The following is a 7,744-nucleotide window of genomic DNA, read 5'->3' on the forward strand; positions in this document are numbered from 1 at the left end:
TAATAACGTGACGATTAGACCTGAATAAATTCATACCTAATTTCTTCCGGCTCAACCCACAGATTTTTCAGGCGTCCGTCACTCCGTGCTTTCCAGCCTTCACTGCCTTTCCTCTTCCGGAGTTTATCATATTATGAAATCGGTGGAACAGGTTTCTATAATATAATTCAAACTTGGACATACGCCAATTTTTTTTATCGCATATTATTTCAGAAAATTATTAGTTTCTAATATATTTACTAATTAATAAAAAAAAAATATGCATACATTTATGTCCACTATTGAAGAAAAATGTAACACAATATACAACACGATAGTAGGCATATATATTAAATTACAAAACTTGGCGTATGAGACACAAGTACAGTACTTCAGTTCTGTGAATGGTTGTAAGCGTACCGTGGCTTAGTAAAGAATGATGGGCATATTATTACAGACGGTAAGAGATGTCTGCCAAGAGGACACCTTTAAACACGCAACAAAAACTGAAAGGTATTTCGTCGAATTGGAAATGGCGGAAACTTAAAACGTTTCGCAAGTAATAACAAAATTTCTGCTCCCACACGATTTAACATGTTGTCTCCTGGGCTAAATTTTTACCGAAACTGTAAAGAGAAGATGAACTGTAAAGAGAAGATGATTTACATAATAAAATCGAAATATCGACTTCTGAATAAAGAAAACTTATACAAAATCCTTCAGTCATTACGCTGCAGATATGACTCTCATCAGACTCGTTTGTAAAAATACTGTTCAGTTTTTCTTTAATAACAGAGTAAACTATACGAGTAAGTTTGTCAGGAATTCTTTCAGTCCTATAAATATTACAGCTCCTAAAAGAAGAGGAAAAACTATAGATTTTGTCTATGAAGTTGAAATTGTCCACACCTGTGGATAACGGCTAGAGCATCTGGCAGCGAAACCAGGTATCCCGGGATCGATTCCCGGTCGGGGAAAGTTACCTGGTTGAGATTTTTTCCGGGGTTATCCCTCAACCCAATATGAGCAAATGCTGGGTAACTTTCGCTGCTGGACCCCGGACTCATTTCACCGACATTATCACCTTCATCTCATTCAGACCCTAAATAACCTAAGTTGTTGATAAAGCGTCGTAAACTAACCTACTAAAAAAGATGCAATTTGTGTTTAATATTAAAGCAAATCAACGGTGTTGAACAACAACCTCGTAAATTCGTATATAAAGATATGAAATTTGATAGGATAGCCGAGAAACATATTAAAGTCTTCATAAGGAGCAAATGTCTGATATAAAAGGATATTTAAATCTCTTCTTGTGAAGTTTGTATCCATGCCTTGACTTAAGATATGTTTTCAGGGGTTTCAGGAAAATTTATTTAATGAGAATTAAGTAAACCTTTCTTGTGTTCTAGGTTGCCGTTCAGCACCATGTTACATTATAACACAGGGGTTATTCAATAATTATTGGCAACAATGGTTGTATGTGGCGCTATCAGCGGTAAGTGATGAAAGCTGATAACAATGAGAAAGAAGAGCGTCTGATGTTTGTTATCTGTGAGTTTGAAGACAGTCTCATTTATAAAATATTTCTAGTGGTTTAATTTGTATACTGTTACCTGTAGTGCTCTAAAATGTGTAGCAAATACGAACGAAAATGCATTATTAAAATTCAGATTGCAAGAGGCAAGAATGCTCGTGAATGCTATTCAGCATTACTGGAATCTTGCTGTAAAGAGACTTCACCATATCGTTCAGTGGCTAGGTAGGCATATGCATTTCGCAACGGGAGGGAATTTGTTCATAAATAACGTGGAGCTGACAGACCGTAATCTGGAAGTGATGATGTACATGTGAACACTGTAAGAGCACTGCTGGAAGAACACCGTTGTTGGACTTGTATTGAACTAGGAAACGAAGATGGAATTGCTCCTTGTACGATTCTTCATGAAGTTAAAGAAGAGGAAAATCTGCGCTTGGTCGGTTCCACACAATCTCAAAGAGGAAAACATATGGCAGAGAATGGAAAGAGCGAGATTGCATTTAGAACGCTATGGATGTGAATTAAGGCGAGCGTTTCGTTAGACGTATCATAACGTTAGATGAAACCTGGGTTCGATTCTACCAACCAAAATAGAAGAGACAATCGAATGAATGGCGGGACACTGATTCCCCACGGCCAAAAAGTATCAGCAAGAACAGGATACACTTGAAGTCACGTTCATTGATGCTTAAAATTTTGACGGTGTCCTTGTCACCCATTCAGTTCCTACGGGAAATCATGTAAATGGTGCATATTACAGTTACTTTTTGGAACACCATTTATGACCAGCTGTGCGCCGTAAATGTCCAAATCTCCTGAATTTTCATCCCATTGTGCTACATTATGGTGTTCGCTCTCATATATCTACCTCTGTGTTAATTTACTTCGCAGATGGAACTGAGAAATTCTGGAGCATCGTACATACTCCTCAGATATGAGCCCATGTGATTTTGATATTATCGCAAAAACGAAATTACCACTTAGAGGAGTTCGCTTTAGAAGCAGACAGACAATTTTAGCAGCAGTAGAGCAGTCTGTTCGAAGATTACCTACAACAAGGCGCTGTGAATGGCATCCGTCATCTCCCTGAGATGTGGGTTCTTGATGTTGGAGGAGATAGAGATTACGTCTAAGCACTGCAACAATCTGACTCCTCCAAAAACGTTTTCTTTGTTTTTAATTCAAATTTTGCCTCTAGTTTATTGAATGATCCATGTATTACACTGTGTATTTATTTGTTGTACTATCGTGATATTGGGTCTTTTCCTTGCTATCTAGGTGAACCAAAAGAGGTGAGCTCCTTCTGTGAAGGATTTTATACAGAATTGAAGCTGTTCTGTTTTTCTGATTACAGGCATATTTGTTGCCGCTTAGTACCTAATAAATCAACCTTTCCGACTTATTACCTATTTCAGGAATCAATTGCAATGAGTTGGCTAGATTTTAAATGCCAACAAAGATAGCAGTTTTCTTCTATTAATAATATACTACAACATTATTTTATGTTACTTTTTAATTGTTTTGTAGACTTTAAATTTAATAATTGTTTCGGAGTTAAATACGGAAATTGATGCTGTGGTTTCTGGAATTTTGCTATATTGTCAAGCATGCATAATTTACTCAGTCAGATGAATGTTTGGGTACATTACGCACCTGAAACTAATAAAATGTTTGATAATTGATTTTACAGTATTATTAAATGAACACAACGGTAACTTTTATTTAATTAAGGCAAAGTGTTTATTTCTGAATTCTCCATGTGTCCTGAAAAAATCACACATCGCTTCCTATACAAAGTGAATACTAAATGTCGTCTTCGAAGACCAGGGCGTACTAGACCACATTAAAACTTGCTAGAGACACGAACCAGTAATCTATCTAGCAATTTTTCTCAAATGTCTAATTGAGTAAGTATTATTTCCCTAGGATACGCTTCTGTACACATGGGTTTAAGCTCTGACAGTAACTCCTACGTGTTCTCGTCGAACATCCCGTACTTCATAATTGCACTTTAGTGACTACAAACATCGCGCATACATGTTTGTTAACGTTTCATCACTCGCATGCCCAATTGTTACACAATCACTCGCACGTTGGATTTCGTCCAACATACAATTAATTAGTTAAGAAATCAGTTTTTTTATCTAAATATGCGAATTCTTTGTTATATTATATTACATATATATAATTAATATATGAGTTCAGTTCTTTTCGAGACAAGAATAATAATAATGATAATAATAATAATAATAATAATAATAATAATGATAATAATAATATTAATAAAAGTAATATATTTTGGAACAAAAGTAAGAAAAATCTTGCATGAATAATAATTGTAACAGGGTACATACAGCTTCAATAAATCATAAATGTAACAGCTGATATAGTTAAGAGACTGGTGTGCCCTAATCTCAACACAAATCGATGGTACTTTCATATGCTTATTTTGTAATCATTCAAAACTCCCCTGTGTACACTCATCTTCCTCCACTCCTGATTCAGATTCATATTCACTGTGTTCACAACCTGGAATTTCAACACTCCCCTGCATACTTTCATCTCCCTCGAGTTCCAAATTAGATTCATTTTCACTGTGTTCACAACCTGGAATTTCAACACTCCTCTGTGCACATTCAACTTCCTCCAGTTATGATTCAGATTCATCTTAACTGTGTTCACAACCTGGAATTTCAACACTCCTCTGTGCACCTTCAACTTCCTCCAATTATGATGCAGATTCATGTTCACTGTGTTCACATCCTAGAATTACAACACTCCCCTGTAAACTTTCATCTCTCTCGAGTTCCAATTTAGATTCATGTTCACTGTGTTCACAACCTGGAATTTCAACACTCCTCTGTGCACCTTCAATTTCCTCCAGTTCTGATTCAGATTCATGTTCACTGTGTTCACAATCTGGAATTTCAACACTCCCCTGTGTACCTTCATCTTCCTCCAGTTCTGATTCAGATTCGTGTTCATTGTGTTCACATCCTAGAATTTCAACAGTCATATGTGCACCTTCAACTTCCTCCAGTTCTGTTTCAGATTCATGTTCATTGTGTTCACAATCTGGAATTTCAACAATCCTCTGTGCACCTTCAACTTCCTCCAGTTCTGATTCAGATTTATGTTCACTGTGTTCACAACCTGGAATTTCAACACTCGTGCATCTTCACATTCCCGCAGTTCTGATTCAGATTTATGTTCACCGTGTTCACAATCTGGAATTTCAACAATCCTCTGTGCACCTTAAACTTCCTCCAGTTATGATTCAGATTCATGTGCACTGTGTTGACAATCTGGAATTTCAACACTCCTCTGTGCACCTTCAACTTCCTGCAGTTATGATTCAGATTCATGTTCACTGTGTTCACAATCTGGAATTTCAACACTCCCCTGTGTACCTTCATCTTCCTCCAGTTCTGATTCAGATTCATGTTGACTATGTTCACATCCTAGAATTTCAACACTCCCCTGTGCACCTCCATTTCCCTCCAATTCTGATTCAGATTCATGTTCACTGTGTTCACAACCTGGAATTTCAACACTCCTCGTGCATCTTCACATTCTCGCAGTTCTGATTCATATTCATGTACACTGTGTTCACAACCTGGAATTTCAACACTCCCCTGTGCACGTTCATCTTCCTCCAGTTCTGATTCAGATTCATGTTCACTGTGTTCATAACCTGGAATTTCAACACTCCTCGTGCATCTTCACATTCTCGCAGTTCCGATTCAGATTCATGTACACTGTGTTCACAACCTGGAATTTCAACACTCCTCTGTGCACGTTCATCTTCCTCCAGTTCTGATGCAGATTCATGTTCACTGTATTCAGAACCTGGAAATTCATCACTCCCCTGTGTATATTATCTTCCTCCAGTTCAGATTGAGATTCATGCTCACTGTGTTCAAAACCCGGAATTTCAACACTCCTTTGTGCACCTTCATCTTCCTCCAGTTCTGATTGAGATTCATGTTCACTTTGTTCACATTCTTCGTCACTAAATTCGCTATCACTTTCATTGTTCTTAGTAGCTGCATTCTTGTTGTTCTCTTCTTCTTCTTCATCTTCTTCCATTTCTTGCAGAATTCCAGGGATGTCTTCACGTTTGACATAGCTAGTATATGTAAACTAGACTATTGTAATAGATACATACATACATAAACACATACATACATACATACATACATATATACATACACGTACGTACGTACATACATATATGCGTACATGCGTACAATTTCTTTTTTTGGCAATGAAATTGCTAAGAAAAAATAAAACAGCAAGAGCACAAATTTACTTACACGGGCGCTAGCGCGTTGGATATAGTCAAACGATGCACACTCCAGTACCTTTAAAACAGTATTGTCTGTTTTAAGCAATTAATATATATGAAACGTTTCGTAAACATATCGAGAAATGTCAAAAATGGAATAGAATTGGCGTGTTATTCAAGAGATGACCTATGAGAGGAATTATAAATAATCAAATATGAAAATATGTTGGATAAAGTCCAAGAGTGCAAGTGACGAAAGGTTAAAGATAAATTTCAACGCCGGATATAGGATGCTTTGAAAATCGACTTCAAGTACGCAATGTAAACGTCACTCGCAGTCATAACGTCGTGAACTTATTTAACAACTATTACTGATATTAATTAATTATGATTTCATAATTTGGGAAATTATTGTAGGTAAACTGAATAATTTTACATTAAGAATTGTAGTGACTGAATTGAAATTGCAATATGTTAAAAAAATAAAGAAAGAAAGAGGGAAGATAATCCGCACCATCACATTACAATAAGTCTAGTAAAAATACATATTTAACATGATACGCGTTTGTCCGAAGATTTAATGATATATTAACAATGAAACTACGGCGCATAAGTCATGGTCGACGCAAAATCGTGCATTTCACTCAAACGCGGTAGGCAATAAATCCACTGTTTACGAGTATTAAAATGCATAACTTGTAATTCGTAGTACTGGAGTTTAATTTACTTCCAGCATAAGTTCGCATTCCCGCAGACAGATTTCCCTCTTCCTATTAATTTTTTATTTTATTTTGCAACAGCTCAACTAAACACATTATCTGATTAAAGGTTACAAAGTAACGAACTATTTCAAACTTTCTCACTTAAAGGAGAGAAATGAATACTACTTTGTTTAGAGTATAATGTATTTTCAGTTACGGTATTAATTTTAATTTCTGTTAATAACAATGTATCTTTTGCCTGGTAACTGACAAGAAACAGTTTATTTTGCACTAAATCAAAAGTTTCATTGTTGGTTAAACAGTAATACAGTCTATTTTGGATCTCCTCGCGAACGTTTTGGTGAGTGTTCCTTTACTACTCCGATTACATTCTTGATTTATTCTATTTTTCAGTTCTTCAATATTCTCAAACGCAAGAGGACAAACAACTGATTTTAAATTACCCCATAAGAAGAAGTCAAGCGGTATCAGGTCTGGAGATCTCGCCGGCCATTCTACAGCACCTCTCCTACCAGTCTATTTTCCAGGACATTTTCTATCCAGCCATTGTGCCATAGGTACTGCATAGTGGGGGTGAGCTCCGTCCTGTTGAAACTGCTAATTTTGTTCGTCCAACACCAGGTCTCCTTCTTGATTTGGTTATCTAGCGACAATGTGATAAGTTAATCAATTACATTTTCTAATATGTCCAGATACAATTCTCCAGTCAGGGTTTCTTCAATGAAAATATGTCCAACAATATCATCACTTATTTGAGTGAGACAGCTGGAACCATACACAGCATGGTACGGAGGAGGATAAAACTCCACGAGTGCAAAATTCAGCTTCTGCAACGGCTTCAACCAGATCATTAAGCGACAAGTATTAAATTCGTCGTTGACAAGTTCTTAGGCCACATTTTTTGACAGCATTGCCTCTTCTTGTAAGGTCAAGTTTCACGTCTCAACCAACATATCTTAAAGAAAAATATTCGGGAGTGAGTTAGTGAGAATTGCAAATACTGGGCCGTTCTTTCTCGAAGATCTCATTAGTAACTACACTTAACTGGACATGCTGTCGTCAATTATTTCTATTTCAAGTTAAAGAAATGCTTTTATGGTAGAACGACGAAGCATCACCGCAGTATGGACATATTGTACTTTGTGTTTTGAAAGACAGTTGTTGTTCCTGTTCGAGTGTGGAAGGAACTTGAATAATGTTGCTATATGGATGTCG

General features: G+C 36.5%; 1 protein-coding gene across 2 annotated transcripts in view; it reads right to left on the reverse strand.

Moving 5' to 3' along the window:
* LOC138711805 (alpha-tocopherol transfer protein-like) overlaps positions 1-5,970 on the reverse strand; it is a 108,588-nt gene extending 102,618 nt beyond the window's left edge. The window contains exon 1 of one of the 2 annotated variants that reach the window (XM_069843049.1): positions 5,836-5,970. The gene's annotated coding sequence lies outside the window, so the exon portion shown is untranslated. Of the gene's footprint in view, positions 1-36; positions 108-5,835 lie in introns of those variants that run through there. The other variant, XM_069843050.1, reaches the window with a different exon arrangement.
* Positions 5,971-7,744: the final 1,774 nt, after the last annotated feature.

Source organism: Periplaneta americana, chromosome 13, assembly GCF_040183065.1.
Source record: "Periplaneta americana isolate PAMFEO1 chromosome 13, P.americana_PAMFEO1_priV1, whole genome shotgun sequence".
Taxonomy (NCBI): domain Eukaryota; kingdom Metazoa; phylum Arthropoda; class Insecta; order Blattodea; family Blattidae; genus Periplaneta; species Periplaneta americana.